The 14,772-nt window shown below is 37.4% G+C and overlaps 1 long non-coding RNA gene across 1 annotated transcript; it reads right to left on the bottom strand.

The window, feature by feature from the left end:
- Positions 1-12,871: 12,871 nt before the first annotated feature.
- Positions 12,872-14,238, bottom strand: LOC125490345. The gene is made up of 2 exons (XR_007267612.1): positions 13,770-14,238; positions 12,872-13,133 (listed from the first exon to the last, which is right to left on the bottom strand). It is a non-coding gene; the product is annotated as an uncharacterized LOC125490345 (long non-coding RNA).
- Positions 14,239-14,772: the final 534 nt, after the last annotated feature.

The raw sequence follows: 14,772 nt of genomic DNA, 5'->3' as shown, positions 1-14,772 counted from the left end.
TGCTTTTGATATAAGCCTGGTCAGTGTGAGCGGTGATGGCAGAATAAAAATTCTACTGAGCCACCTATAAGCACGCGGTCCTTGTTTGTATAGACTCAAGGCCATAGTTTTTTCCTCTAATGTAAACCTCCTTCCCATTTTTTCCTTACTAATTTCTCTAAACTGCATGACAGTAAAAATTGCCGCAAGTGTTGTAAACTGTTTTAAACATTTCTGGAAAGTGTTATTTTCACTCAATCTTAGAGCTTTCTTGAGTCGTGCTGCATAACCATCTTTTTTTTGTGTAAATTTTTTTATAAGTTTTTTCAGCTGGGTAGCACTCTCATCTCCTGGTTGCTCTGAAAATAAGATAATAAAATATTGTGATGCATGGTAGGACATGAACCTTAAGGGGATATTTAAAAAAAACCATTTGTGTGAGCCAGGTGCAGAGTACTTACACCCCCGGAAAGAATAGAACATCTAAAATATACATGTCTAGGAAAGAAGAGAGAAAATACATACGTTTCTTCATCTTTCGAGATGTTCTTTTATGTGTAGATGCCAAAGTTTTGGGAACAGGTACATCAGTGGCATTTTCATACAATGTTACTGAAAAACAAAAAAAAAATATTTATTAAAACACATATTACATTATATTTTCTTCTTCTTCTTCTTCAATCCCGCTACTCCTCCGAGGAGTCTGGGGCTGACACCAGGCGCTTCCATCCTTCTCTGTCGTGGGCCAGCAAGTTGAGCTCTGGCCACGACTTCCCTTTCTCTTGGGCCTCGCTGAATATGGACCGCTTCCAAGTATGAGCTGGTCATTATATGTGAAAATGTAAAAACTAAAACTTAAGTTTAAGGGTTAAAGGATGATTGACTGATTGTTCTGCATTATCCTGCAATGACTGATGTTATTTCTTTTGATTAAGTGCCTACTCTAGTTTTACCAACATTTATGTATATAACAGGGAAACACCTAATTCATCATTTCACTTACCAGTAGATGTTGTAGGCTCATTTTCATTTTGTTCTCGGTGGATATTTTGATGAGAAATCATTTCATTGGTTAATGTTCTCATTTGTTTTTTAGCAAGATTCATTCCTGTTGAAAAAGTATTAAATAAATCCAAAAATATATGTAATCTCAAAACTAATCTGAACAGAATCAAATAATCATACACAAAATTTTTCAATTCGAGGTTTAAGTCATCATGGTAAATTCACATGTTGGCTGAGGCTTGCCAAACTTCGATCATCTGCTTAAAATATATACCTAGTCCAAAATACAATGATGAATGAGCGATATAATGCTGCAAAAATTTATATTACTTGGTCTGGATTAGGGCCCCCGGATAAACTTTATCGACGATCAAATTGGATATTGATACTTGGTACCAATACAATAAGGGTAATACCCCAGGAGTCTCTATTCCAAATTTCAGGTTTAGGAGGCAAATACCTGTATGACATATTTATGTGTCAGTTCACCGAGAATGTATGGCACATGACATTATAGTCAATATCTCAAAAACTACTTGTCTCCTAGATGTGGGGGTTGGAGGGGGAGGTTCCCCTACCCTCCCCCTTTCTCCCCACACACCCCCCAACCCTTATTTCTATTGTCGCTACTTATTTCTTTTACCTTGGGGGCCCCCCAAGTGGGAATTGTGAATATCAGATACACTATGTAAGTCTAAAAAAACATAGTTACCTGGTAAATTTCATATTTGTGCAATAAAGTATCAAATAAATAAATAAATGCAAAGTTGGGACAGCATTAGCAGTTAAGGTTTTTGTCCATGTGTAATACTTTGACTCAAAATGTTTATGACATACTCTTCCTTTCTTTAATATTGTGTCATTGTCCAATGCTAATATTTCTCCACCAATAGCATAGATCCAAGAACGAAAACGGTCTGGATCTTTTTCAAATTTGGGAAAATAGTGTAATGTAATGTGGTCGTTTCCTGAAAGTATAAAATTTGTATGGTTATATAAAAAGTAGGAGCGTATGTAATTGTAAAGTAAATGATAACTAGGCTTTGTCCAAATTACTCGTACAATTTATACCAACTATAAGGAATCCCAGGACACTGCAATCGTGAAACCATTAAAACGCACAGGTATAGGTAAATCGTTATTATTCAAATAATTTGACCAGAACTCAGACGTCTGTTCTCGTTGCGTGCTCCAAACAAAGTGAGCTGCCAGCCAAGCTTTCAGCCTTTATATAGCAAACTCTTCGCCGTGCGACATTGGTGTTACCGGTTAAAACTTTATTTTGTGAACGAATACAGATGCTTAAATGAAAAACAAAGTGTGAAATAGCCTAAAACCTAACATTCGACCATCCTGACGACATGCTTGTCCCCAAGCATGCTGACAGGCCTTGTCAACCTAACATTCGGTCACTCAATTAGTTGGATGCACGCAACAAGACTAACAAAATTGGATGTAAAAAAAAAACACAAACTTATGGTAACTTCCAATCTCAATAAAATAATAGAAGAGAGTAAAACAAATAAAAATAAATTGTTTCTTTAAATTACTAACAAAATATAGAAAAACCTCTATTAAACCTCTTTAACTCCTCTACATTATAAAAAAACTTCATTGTTACAAGATTATCATCATTAATACATTAGATACAATATAGGTATATCAAAATTCAATCATTTGCTCCGCTGATGCCTGCGAACCCTCCTTCTCACAGGCAACAACGAAACAATCTTGTGAACCCTCCTTCTCACAAGATTAAAATTATCATAATATAATAAATCAATTGATTCACCACAGTCAGTGAGCCTGTTTTGCTGATACCCATGAACCTTTCTTCTCACAGGTAACAGTCAAAACATATCCTGTGAACCCTCCTTCTCACAGGATTACTACACAATACTCATCATGAATCAACCGAACTACCAAAAATCGTCCTGCTGACACCCATGAACCCTCCTTCTCACGGGTAACAACAAAACAATCTTGTGAACCCTCCTTCTCACAAGATTTCACACATATCAACGACTGCAGGCAGTGAACCCTCCTTCTCACTTGCCTACAATAATCAATATTTAGCCAAAAATCAAAATCACAAATTATCGTTTAAGTTATTGTAAGTAGGTAATCTGAGTTAAATATATATAGATTAGTCTAATACAAACATCAGTACATTAGTATAAATAATAAGTAAATCATCTGTTACATACTATATTTACAATCAATCTTATTTCTCCTATCTTATCGTGGTTATTTTTACTAGGTTACTACATATAAAATCATTTACTTATCACTTAAGTTATCATCCTGATCACTTTCCTCGCCACTCTCATTGACATTCAAAGCAGCCACATGTACCCAGGGCATCATTCGATCGGAGGCTACTGTAGTCTTGCGCTTGTTTTTGGTGCTGTTTAAGCCAGGTATAGCAGCAACCCTATACCGGTCGTTACCTAACGCTGACACTACCCTATACGGCCCTATGTATGATGGAATGAGCTTTTTGCTCTTTCCATCGTTACTGAACGAAGTTCTAGTAATCTTCACGAGCTCTCCTTCGCTGTAAACGCGAGCAGGGTGCCGGTTTTTGTCATACCTTTGTTTTTGTTTGTGTTGGTCATCGTCAATTTTATCCTTAACGTTTTCACGAATAGTTGTTAAATTTTCGTCTTCCTGAGCCTCACGAACAACTTCATTAAGTATCGGTCTTATTTCTGAATTCATTTGTGGCCCAAACATGACTTCAGCCGGCGTCCTCCCCGTAGCTTTGTGGCAAGTATTATTAATACCCCATTGCACCCTGCCTACTTTATCATCCCAGTCTTTTTCATCAAAATTTAGGTTTTGCGCCGTTAAAGAGCTTAAAATTGTACGGTTATATCTCTCGACCTGTCCGTTAGCCCGTGGACAGGCGACTGCGTTTAGGACATGTCGTATACCCTTCTCCGAGCAAAAGTGCTTGAAGGTGTACGAAGTGAAACTTGTACCGCGGTCACTGATAATTCTATCAGGATTCCGGAAAGTATAAAATATGTCTTCCAGTACTCTTATTGTGGTTTGGCTTTTCGTATTTCGGACTGGCTTAATGAAGGTGAACTTTGTAAACGAGTCTACTATGACCAACAAATAACAGTTTCCTCTCTTTGAGCGTACGAAGGGTCCAAGGTGGTCGATATGTAAAGTATTGAATGGTACTTCCACTTTGTTAATTGAGTGCAAAAGACCTTCGTTAGTACTACACTTCTTAGAGTAAGCGCACTCAAGACAAGCTTGAACGTACTTTTTGACGAACTTGGACATTTTTGCAAACCAGTATGTCTTTTTTATGCGTTCTAGGGTTTTCTCCACGCTAAAATGTCCAATTTCGTCATGGTTCATGCGACAAATCTGCCACCTTGCACCCTTTGGTACAACCCAGCGTAAATTATTTTTGTCACCATCCAAGTATCTGTATAATTTATCATCTTTAATAAGATAATTGTCCCTTATATACTTGAGACCTTCTGCATCCATATCATGGCTTAGAATGTCACGGATTCGGCTAAGTTCCGAATCTCCCAATTGTAATGTTTGTAGCCAGTCATCGCCACTAATGGTCATTACGCTGGGATACGTGTCGCTAACCGCATCAGTGGTGGAATCGTCAACAGCAGGATTTCGTGACAGAGCGTCCACATGGGACATTTTGGCACCGGCCCGATATTCTATCGTGCACTGATATTCCTGAAGGAGCAACCACCATCGTGCAATCCGTGGTATCAGGTCACGTTTGGAAAACGTTGAGCGCAGCGCGCTACAGTCCGTTACAACTTTGAAACTCTTGCCGAGGAGATACACTCTGAATTTCTTCAGAGAACTCACCACGGCAAGAGTCTCAAGTTCATACGCGTGAAAATTCTTTTCTTCAGGCGATGTTTGTCGGCTGTAATAGGCGACGGGTCGAAATGTATCGTCACCATTACGTCGTTGCATCAGTATACCACCAACGCCAACTTTGCTGGCGTCGGTGTGCAACTCAGTCTCGGCTTCGGGATCATATATTGCCAATATTGGCCGACCAACTAGCTGGTCCTTCAGTGTCGTGAACGATGTTTCTTGCTCATCCGTCCATGACCAATCAACATCTTTCTTTAAAAGTTTGTTTAGTGGAAAAGACAACGCAGCAAAATTTCTAATAAATTTTCTAAAATATCCGACTAATCCTAAAAATTGACGCACTGAATGTGGGTTAGTTGGGCGAGGGAAATTCACAACGGACTCAATCTTTTTGTCTCCAGGGCGAACACCAGCGACACTAATTTCATAGCCTAGATAATTTATTTGGCTTTGGAGAAAATCGCACTTGGCTAGATTTAGAGTGAGATTTGCCCTCTCTATTAATTTCAAGACATTCTCCAATCTTTCCAGGCACTCCTCAACGCTTTTCCCGTATATGAGGACATCATCTATGTACGCAGTCGCCTCGGTGAACCTGGAGGATCCGAGCACTTTGTTCATTAACCGCTGGAACACGGCTGGTGCATTTGCCAATCCGAACGGCATACGGTTGAACTCATATTGACCGTCCGGAGTGACGAACGATGTAAGAGGCTTTGACTCTTCAGCAATAGGGACTTGGTAATATCCCGATGCCAGATCAAGAGTTATAAAGTAGGCTTGTCCTGAGAGGCGTGCAAGCTCATCCTCGATCACTGGCATAGGGTAACGTTCTTTGACGGTTACAGAATTTAAAAGCCGGTAGTCTACACAAAGTCTCTGTTTTCCGTCCTTCTTACGTACCAAAATTATAGGACTGGCGTACTCTGAGACTGACTCTCGGACAATCCCTGCGTCAAGCATGTCGGCCACCATTGTCCTAACTTGATCTCGCTCCTGGTGCGATAGCCTATATGGGCGGTAGACAACGGGGCGCTTGCTATTTAACTCTATATTCATTTCGGTTAGACTTGTACAGCCCAAATCTTTCAGGGACTCTGCAAAACAATGCTTGTATTTTGTCAACAACTCAAGAAGCCGTTGCTTTTGGTTACCATCAACCCCGTCACCTACATGTACCTTACTAGAGTCTATGGTAGACCCTTCATGCCCCGTCAAATCTGTAGGATCCGAGCAAATTCGTTTAACAACTTGAATTCTCGTTCCTCTACTCAATACATCGCCTTCGCCAATGACACAGGACTCTGTTAAGGGAGTGAGATGAACATACAACTGCCCTAGCTTAACCTGGTATACTCCACCAGTAAGGGCGAACTCATGATTGGGTTTTCCCACTACCCTGCCACTTAACAGTATGTGTCCGTCAGTGGTGGTGCTGGCAGATGCTTTAACCATAGCGGGTCCGTATATCTTGGTTGTTGATATACTCGAAATGCTCACGTCAGGGGTATCTAAATCTTCACACCGTGCAAATGGTAAGTCATTGTTAACGCAATAGAATTTAAGATTGTCGGCGTTCTTTATGACAAGTATATGGGGTTGCTCGGTGAACGTTTGTCCAATTAGTAAGGGACAGTCCAGAAATTTATCTTCCACCACGTGACATATTATATCCGCATTTACGCCATCAACGCCCACAGTCACTTTTACACCGCCAAAAGAGCTGACAACGGTATTGCCAAAACCCTTTAATGGAGTTGGCGGTTGATCACAGACAAGCCCTAGAGACTTTGCGGTAGTATTCTGGATAAGTGAAACCTCACTTCCAAAATCCACGAAGGCTTTTGTCGGTACTTTATTAATCAGGCTCTCCTTAACAAATTTGGAATTAGATTCGGATGTCATTATACGCATGGTTTTAGGAGCATTACCTTTACCGTCACTCTCCTGCTTGTATGTACAAGTATCTACGTTATGGCCGATCCGGCGGCACTTGGTGCACATGTTCAAGGGTTTTGGACACTTTAAATATGGGTGCCCTTTTTCTTTACAATTAAAGCAGAAGAGTTCTCGATTTGAATAAGGTGCGCTCCTATATTGTCTTTGATTTATTTGGTTATTAGTGAATGATTCGACATTTTTGGATTTAAAATTTGAACGATCAAAATTTTGTGGCGCAGAGGTCTCCTTGTTTGTCATCAGAAAGTGAAGAAGTTGATCAGGTTGAGTACAACATAGAGCGTTAGCACTAGATCGCATAGTTTTATCATTTAACCCGTGGATAATACATTCTACAGCGCGCTTGCCTTCAATATCACACCGATTTAACAAGGCCAACTTTTCGTAGTAATAAATCTCTAGGGGTTCATTGAATTTACTTCTTCTCTTAAGCATGTCCTCCAAGGATTGGCCATAATTCTGCTCAAACGGGAAAGCGTTAAGTAATTTTTGTTGCCATTCGGCCCAGCTGAATAGTATAGAATTGAGGCTTTCATACCACAACTTGGCCAATCCTTGGAGCTTCTGCATTGAGAAATGTATGGTCGTTTTCTCATCCCAACCATAGACAGTGGCACACTCATTTACTTTTTTAATCCAAATATCGATTCTTTGACCCTTTGACGAAGGGTCAAAATCAGGAAGTATATTTTGGTGATTGATATTATTTGAATGTGATGAAGTCGGCATTGTCAATGGCTGGGATTGCCTGAATGAATTAATAATGGACATAAGGTCCTTGGAGGTAAACGTTGGACTATCTGACCTGGCGCAGCCCTTCAGTCTTGGTGTGCGATGCTCGTCGCGCTGATCTTCTCGGGAGCGTTGGATCTCCGGTTCACGCTCGCGGAGGTTGCTTCTCTCGCGGACGCTGTTGACATGCCCTGCATCACGCTCACGATGACGCACTTCCTCACATCGTTGACGGCTGCGTGACTCTCTTTGCGTCACGCTTTCTCGGCGGTAACTGCGCTCTCGACGCAGCTCATCCTCGAGTGTGCGTACTCGTTCACGCTGCAACTCCAGCTCTTGCAGTCGCCTCAGCTCAGGGGTACGCAGCCGGCTGCGACTTCGGTAGTCTCGGCTTCCCCGACGGGTGCGGCTGCGACTGCGTCTTTGGGACTCCCGGCTGGGACCCGCTTCTCTTCGGTCGGGCGTTGTTAGGCGCCTCCGCGAAGCTTCGTCGCCTTCAGGCATCGTATTCGGCACTCGAAACAAAGAAAAACAAACGATATTGAGTAAAAAAATAGGTTAATCACGCAAATTAGCAAAAATGTGGGTATCTCGAAAACGGTGCGTCGTAGCTCAAAAATAATGAAATTTTTGCCCCCCTTTTGTAACCCCCCAAATAGCAATCGTTACCATATAATCTGTCATAAAAACTGTCAAATGTCAAATATTTAACAAAAGTGCGGGTATCTCGAAAACGGTGCGTCGTAGCTCAAAAAAAATGAAATTTTTGTCCACCTTTTACAATCCCTTTTATCATAAACCATATAATATGTCATAAAAACTGTCAAATGTCAAATAAACTGTCTATTAACTTTAAAGAATGGACCTTTCTCAGCTTTGCTCAACCACGTGTTTAATTTCGGTATATTGAATTGTCAAAACTAAAAAAAAATAGAACTGTATTTTACAAAAAGTGTAAAAACATAATAAAATAAACGTGTGTACATCCCACTTCTGAAGTATAAGGAATCCCAGGACACTGCAATCGTGAAACCATTAAAACGCACAGGTATAGGTAAATCGTTATTATTCAAATAATTTGACCAGAACTCAGACGTCTGTTCTCGTTGCGTGCTCCAAACAAAGTGAGCTGCCAGCCAAGCTTTCAGCCTTTATATAGCAAACTCTTCGCCGTGCGACATTGGTGTTACCGGTTAAAACTTTATTTTGTGAACGAATACAGATGCTTAAATGAAAAACAAAGTGTGAAATAGCCTAAAACCTAACACAACTAAGATGACTCACTACCTATATTATATTATTTATCCCTTAAGTTGGATTTGTACCTACGATACATTTCATCGCAATTATATTTCTCCAAGATGCTACAATGGCTTACAGTTAAAATAAAAATAATACTTACGGGTCACGTTACAACATGGTACACAGCATTTATAGGCTGAAGCCATCTCCCAAGCAGCAACAAACTGGTTCCAAATCAGCAGCGAAGTCGAACACAGAAAGGAGAATAAATCGGAGTCCGGGTGATAGCTAGGGTCGTCGAATATAGCAGAGAAAACAGGTTCCAATAACAGATGCACGGTCAAACAGCAAGCAGAGATCGGAGTCCGAAGAATAGCAAGGGTCGTTGGTAATATCTGGAGCAGTAGTAGAGCACATTCAGGTCACTTATAACAAGAAAACGAGAATGAACACAGAGTACATTAATTATTCTGAGAATAGAGCTATCAGTCACACGATGATATCAGCGCCAGCTGTAGATGTGCCCAGGAACTAAATTTCATATATGTATATATAGCACTAATGGTAATACATAGGTATTTTGATTTATTTCTAGCTATTTGTATCTATTAAATACCTACGTGAATAAAATAACGGGGATAAATTAATACATCAGGATAAGGTTTTCGACATTTATTTCTTTTTTTATAATACTCCACACAGGCTTTCTTAATATGGTCTGGGCTATTAACTTCCGTACTCGTCCCATTTAATATTTTATTAACATCGCGACACCAATTATTAATAAAAAAATCTGGAACACAGCTCAAAAATGAATTCTATCAATTGTTTTTTATGTACTGGGCAGGTCAAGAAGGCAAAATCTGTATTTATATAATATAATGTTATTAAGTAATTAGTAATTTCTTTGACATCACTTTTATTTTCTAAAATATACGTTGAGATGTCTTGTATCGTCGAAAACAACTTTATCACACTCATGGAAGGGTAGGTAAGTGATGACCGAGTGGTGGAAAATTCCCGAATTTTTATGTATTCATTCGGTTCGTTGCCACAAACATCCTTTTTACAAATATTACAATTTTTATATATTTTTTTTGCTCTTTTGAGTATATAACCGGCTACGTAGCTAAGCTGACTAAATATTACTGTGTTTGAGGCTTTTTCTCGAAAATCTTCTATTTTGCACTCTATATCACACATATCCACTTCAGTGATATTATTTTCTTTTACATCTTCTTTATTTAAAAGAGATTTCATTGATTGAAATATTCTGCATTTGTCCTCCTGGCAGTTCGACCCAACAGAATGGTTGCTATTTAAGTTATTAATCAATAGGCTTGTAAATGCCGACTCAAAGCCTAGTGCTGTTGGTGAAATATTTCTGCAGCCATGAGAACGGATGCAACCAAAAAAAATTTCTAGAGGGTCTTGGTTAAAGTGTCGCATCCAAATAGACTTAATTTTTGTGTTCGTCAATTAATTGATTTTTCAATAGTTCTACATTGTTCAGTGTACGTAGCCAGTTTGTAATAGAAGGCACACTACCTTCCCTTCCTTGATTTGTAACAAACTTCATTGTTTTTAAAACCTTTTTTGCCCTTGCCCATACCTTACTGTGTTCCGATTTAGGTGTTACAGCTTTTAATAATATTTTTCGGGTGTCATTTAAACGATCGCCAATTAAATCCGTTTTGAATTTGCTAAATAATAGGTTTGAAGGCAAAATAGTAGATTTGCCAGCAAATTTTTGCCCCCAAACAATTTTAAATCAATTCAACAATTAATCACTTAAAATTGCCGGGATTTATGATCAAGTGGCAAGTTAACATTTATGTATATATTTTAATAGGTATGTCCACATAACTCGATGTTATGTTTAATATTTAAATGAAACAAAAAATTAAGTTTAAATCATCAATATTCTTAATTAAAAACAACATAAACAACCTTCTTCTAATTATAACTTAAACCTTAATCTTCTTCTAATCAAAAGCTTAAAAAATAATTAAAACTTAAACTTCCTCTTTTCATCATCATCATCATCAGCCAATAATCATCCACTGGTGGAGATAGATCCGCTCCCAAGGAGTGCCACAACATTCGGTCCTCTGCCTTCCTCATCCAACCACTATCGGCTATCCGCCTAAGATCGTCAGTCCAGCGGGCAGGAGGGCGTCCCACGCTCCGTTTGCCTGTTCGTGGTCTCGACTCGAGAACTCGTCTACCCCAACGGTTATCGGTTCTTCGGCAGATATGACCAGCCCACTGCCTCTTCAGCTTGCATATTTTGACAGCTAAGTATGTCGGTAACCTTGGTCCTCTGACGGATAATCTCATTTCTGATACGATCCATCAGAGAAACTCCAAGCATAGCTCTCTCCATAGCACCGTCTCCGCTAATTTGTAAACTCATGTATTAAATTGCTAACGAATTATAATGTTTTAATAACTGGACCAATCATAATGTAACTACTGCAATGCTGATAAAATATGAATTAAAAAGAAATCGCAACATGCGACCTAGAGTCAATATAGATTCTATTTTGTAAATACATAATTGTTGTACTACCTAGCAATAATCGCGTGTTGGCCATAGCTGTTAAGCATTATTGTTTTTATAATAAATAAATAAATAAAATATATTTGCTGGCAAATCTACTATTCTGCGGGCGCAGTTATTATTTGAGGAGCAAAAGTAATATTCTGCATACAAAGTTTTTATTTATGTAATGAACTCAAATTTTTTGGCAATCCATCTATTATTTTAGATTTTTGTATTGATATTATTTGCTGATTCATACCAGAGGACACTTTTTATTTATTTGAGGACAAAAATATATTGTTGCGGTTGATCTATTAATTTGCTGATACAAGTTGATGACAAAAATAAACTTTGCTGGCAAGAAATATAGTTCCCATATTTTTCCACATCTTTTCTTAGAATTGTCATAGCTCCCATTTAGGGAATCGAATAATTCATCAAAAAATAATAATATGTCTGCAGTATCTTTACATTCTATTGGAAGTATTCCTTTATCTGAAAAATAAAGGAATAAGGTTTAGTATAATTATATATGTACTTATATAACTTTTTTAAATTCTATATAATGAATGGGGAAGCCGTGAATTGTAGTAGTTTTTAATGAATATGTATTTCAAAGCTGCGGTTGCGCGAGATTAATTTGAAGTGCCACCTAATATTATTATCATTCTTGAAAAGCCCCGTATGAAGGAGCCTATTATGAAGCTTTGATCATGCTGCACTGATTTAATTATCTTGAATAACATGTTAACACTCTTTTATAAGTTACAATGTTATAAAAAAACATTTGAGAATAAATAAAATAAATAATAAAAACGAAAATGCAGGTCAGGATTACATAATATCAAACGATAATTAATGTTGTAGGAGAACAGATGAAAGAAGCAGATATTTAAAATTGGTGAAAATTCTCACCTGCCAGATATCCCATATTAGTGCCAACAGTTTTGCTAAAAACTTGAGTAGCCATCCCAACAAGCAAAATGGTCGAATAAGGCCCCATTTATAGCACTTAAAATCGAATAAGTATTGATTAATGGCTGACATTTTACTAGATTGTGCCATAAAAGTGGTACAGCTATTAATAAGCATTTTTATCTAATTTGCGCTGTAACAATGTCGAATACACATCTACTCGACCTATATTCGACCTATATAGCCCGTTTATTCGACATTTCTATAAAAGCTGCTTTATTTTATTTAACGCACACATTAGTGCTGAAAGAGAGCTTTAAGAGTTATTAATTCGCTTATTGATTGTTCAGGTTGCTATTATAGAACTATTACTCATCATTGTATTATTTGGATCTAATTTGCTGAATAAAAGATTTTATTTTACTATACTGCATCATTGTAACTCTTATAGCTTCATTAATCGACATTTCGAATAAAAGCTTTCAAATAACTGTAATAGCTCACATACTATTTGAAATGCTCTTATGGCACATTAATTCGATAAATAATTCAGTAACAGCATTTTGGTTACGTTTATACAGTTTATAGTATTTTAATGTGACAAGCAAATAAATAATTCCATTGCACATTCATTTTTTTATTACGTGATAAAATGGATTACAAGTCATGGAAATTAAAAAAGAAAATTAAAACAAAGATACGGAAAAATTCAAACTAAGGTTCAAACAAAGTATTTGTCTCAAAATTCGTCAAGTGCGATGGCCGAAACGTCAAGTGGTTCCGTTGTTCCACAGAAAACAACTGAAGAAATCGTGGGCCTGGTGTCTCGGTCCATAAAACATATCCTCCCTTCTCAATTGTCTGCACAATCTTGAAAACCATTCTGGAAAAAAAGCGTGATTAGTATCTTTTCTGTTTTATTCAAGTTGTATACTTGCTTGCTTTGCAATCAATCAATCACTTTTAAATGTTTGCTATATTCTATTCTGAAAATCAATGTAATAAATTTTTCATCGTGTGAAGAAAATGAAGTTTTTTTTTTATAATTATATAGTTGCTAATTTATCATTAAGTATGAAATGAAGCAAATATGAACCAATCGTTAATTAATTACATTTAATAAAATACATCAAATGACATTCACCCCAACTCGGGTTAGTCAAGCTGAGGATTTTGCATTGAGGAACCCTAAATTTATTTAATGATGGCTGCTTGTTTTGCTATAAGTGCAACATAGTAACTATTATTGCATCAAAAATCGATTAATAGTGCTGTAATAGCGATATACGAACAAACATGGCTATTATTTTATTTTTATAATTTATTTAATTAATTTTGACCATATTTACTATTTTTAAGAAAGATTTAACGTAGCCCTTAAACATATGTTAAAGAATTCCTATTACTTTATCGATAAAGTTAAATGCGCCTAAGATTTTTTGTATACGAATGTGTAAAATGCAACAATAGAAATTGCACTAGTAATAACTCATTTAGTTATTAATGGAGACTTACTTACCTTTATGCTTTTGTAATCAGTCATTACGATAGATCAGTCACAATAATCCACAGATTTTCTTCCATATATTTTTCTGCAACAGTGTGACTAAAATTCAGCTAAATAGTGGGGAAAAAGTAATTTTGTTGCATTTATCCCACAAAAATGAAGAGTTGTAGCAACTCGACAGCTATTATTCTACTTATTAGTCGATTAATGAGCACCACATCGCTGTTACTGCACCCTTAGTGTAGAAGCTGCAACAAAATTGCTATGACAACCCTAAATTGGGTACAGTTTACTTTTACTCGACTTTTAACCTACTATATAAGCTTCTTGGTTACAATCACTCGACTTTCATAGCACTGAATTGCTGTATAATTTGTGCCCTTTTCGCGTCGAGACAGCGCTGCCGTGACCATTATTCGACTAATTACGGGACTTTTACAGCACATATCAGCAAAACAGGAACGTGGCCGTTACCTTTATTGCACATATTTTTGCTACTTGGGATCTTCACTTTCATTTTTCGAACTTTTTTTGGATCAACATGGGCTTCTGTCAGATTTTTTATAAGTTTGATGCCTTTGTACGCCGGATTTTCTTGATGTAATTTAATTATATGATCCCATTTAGCTATTTTGATTTTATTATCGATTTGACATTTAAGATTTTTTGTCATTAAATTGTTACGGATCCCCTTTATTAAATGAGGTGTGTCAAATAGGGGGATTATTTGTTGTCCATTTATTTCAAATATATCATTTTTTAATACTTCGCCTTGCCGCAAATACATTATTCGTGTATCTTCAATCAACGCATTAATCATGCTACTATTTGTAGCTCCCTGATCACAAACTGTTGCTAAAACTTTCAGGCCACACTCCTGCAATTCTGTGATTATATTTTTTAATTGATTCTTCAAATCATATTTTTGTGTTGCTCCTGCACAGAAACTATAGGCAAGAGGCTGCTTATAATTTTTAAAAACTCCACGCAACATAAATACAAGTGCATGGTCTGC

Source organism: Plutella xylostella, chromosome 22 (genome assembly GCF_932276165.1).
Source record: "Plutella xylostella chromosome 22, ilPluXylo3.1, whole genome shotgun sequence".
NCBI classification, from domain to species: domain Eukaryota; kingdom Metazoa; phylum Arthropoda; class Insecta; order Lepidoptera; family Plutellidae; genus Plutella; species Plutella xylostella.
Note: the sequence above shows the minus strand (reverse complement) of the source record. Positions and strands in the feature narration are given on the sequence as shown.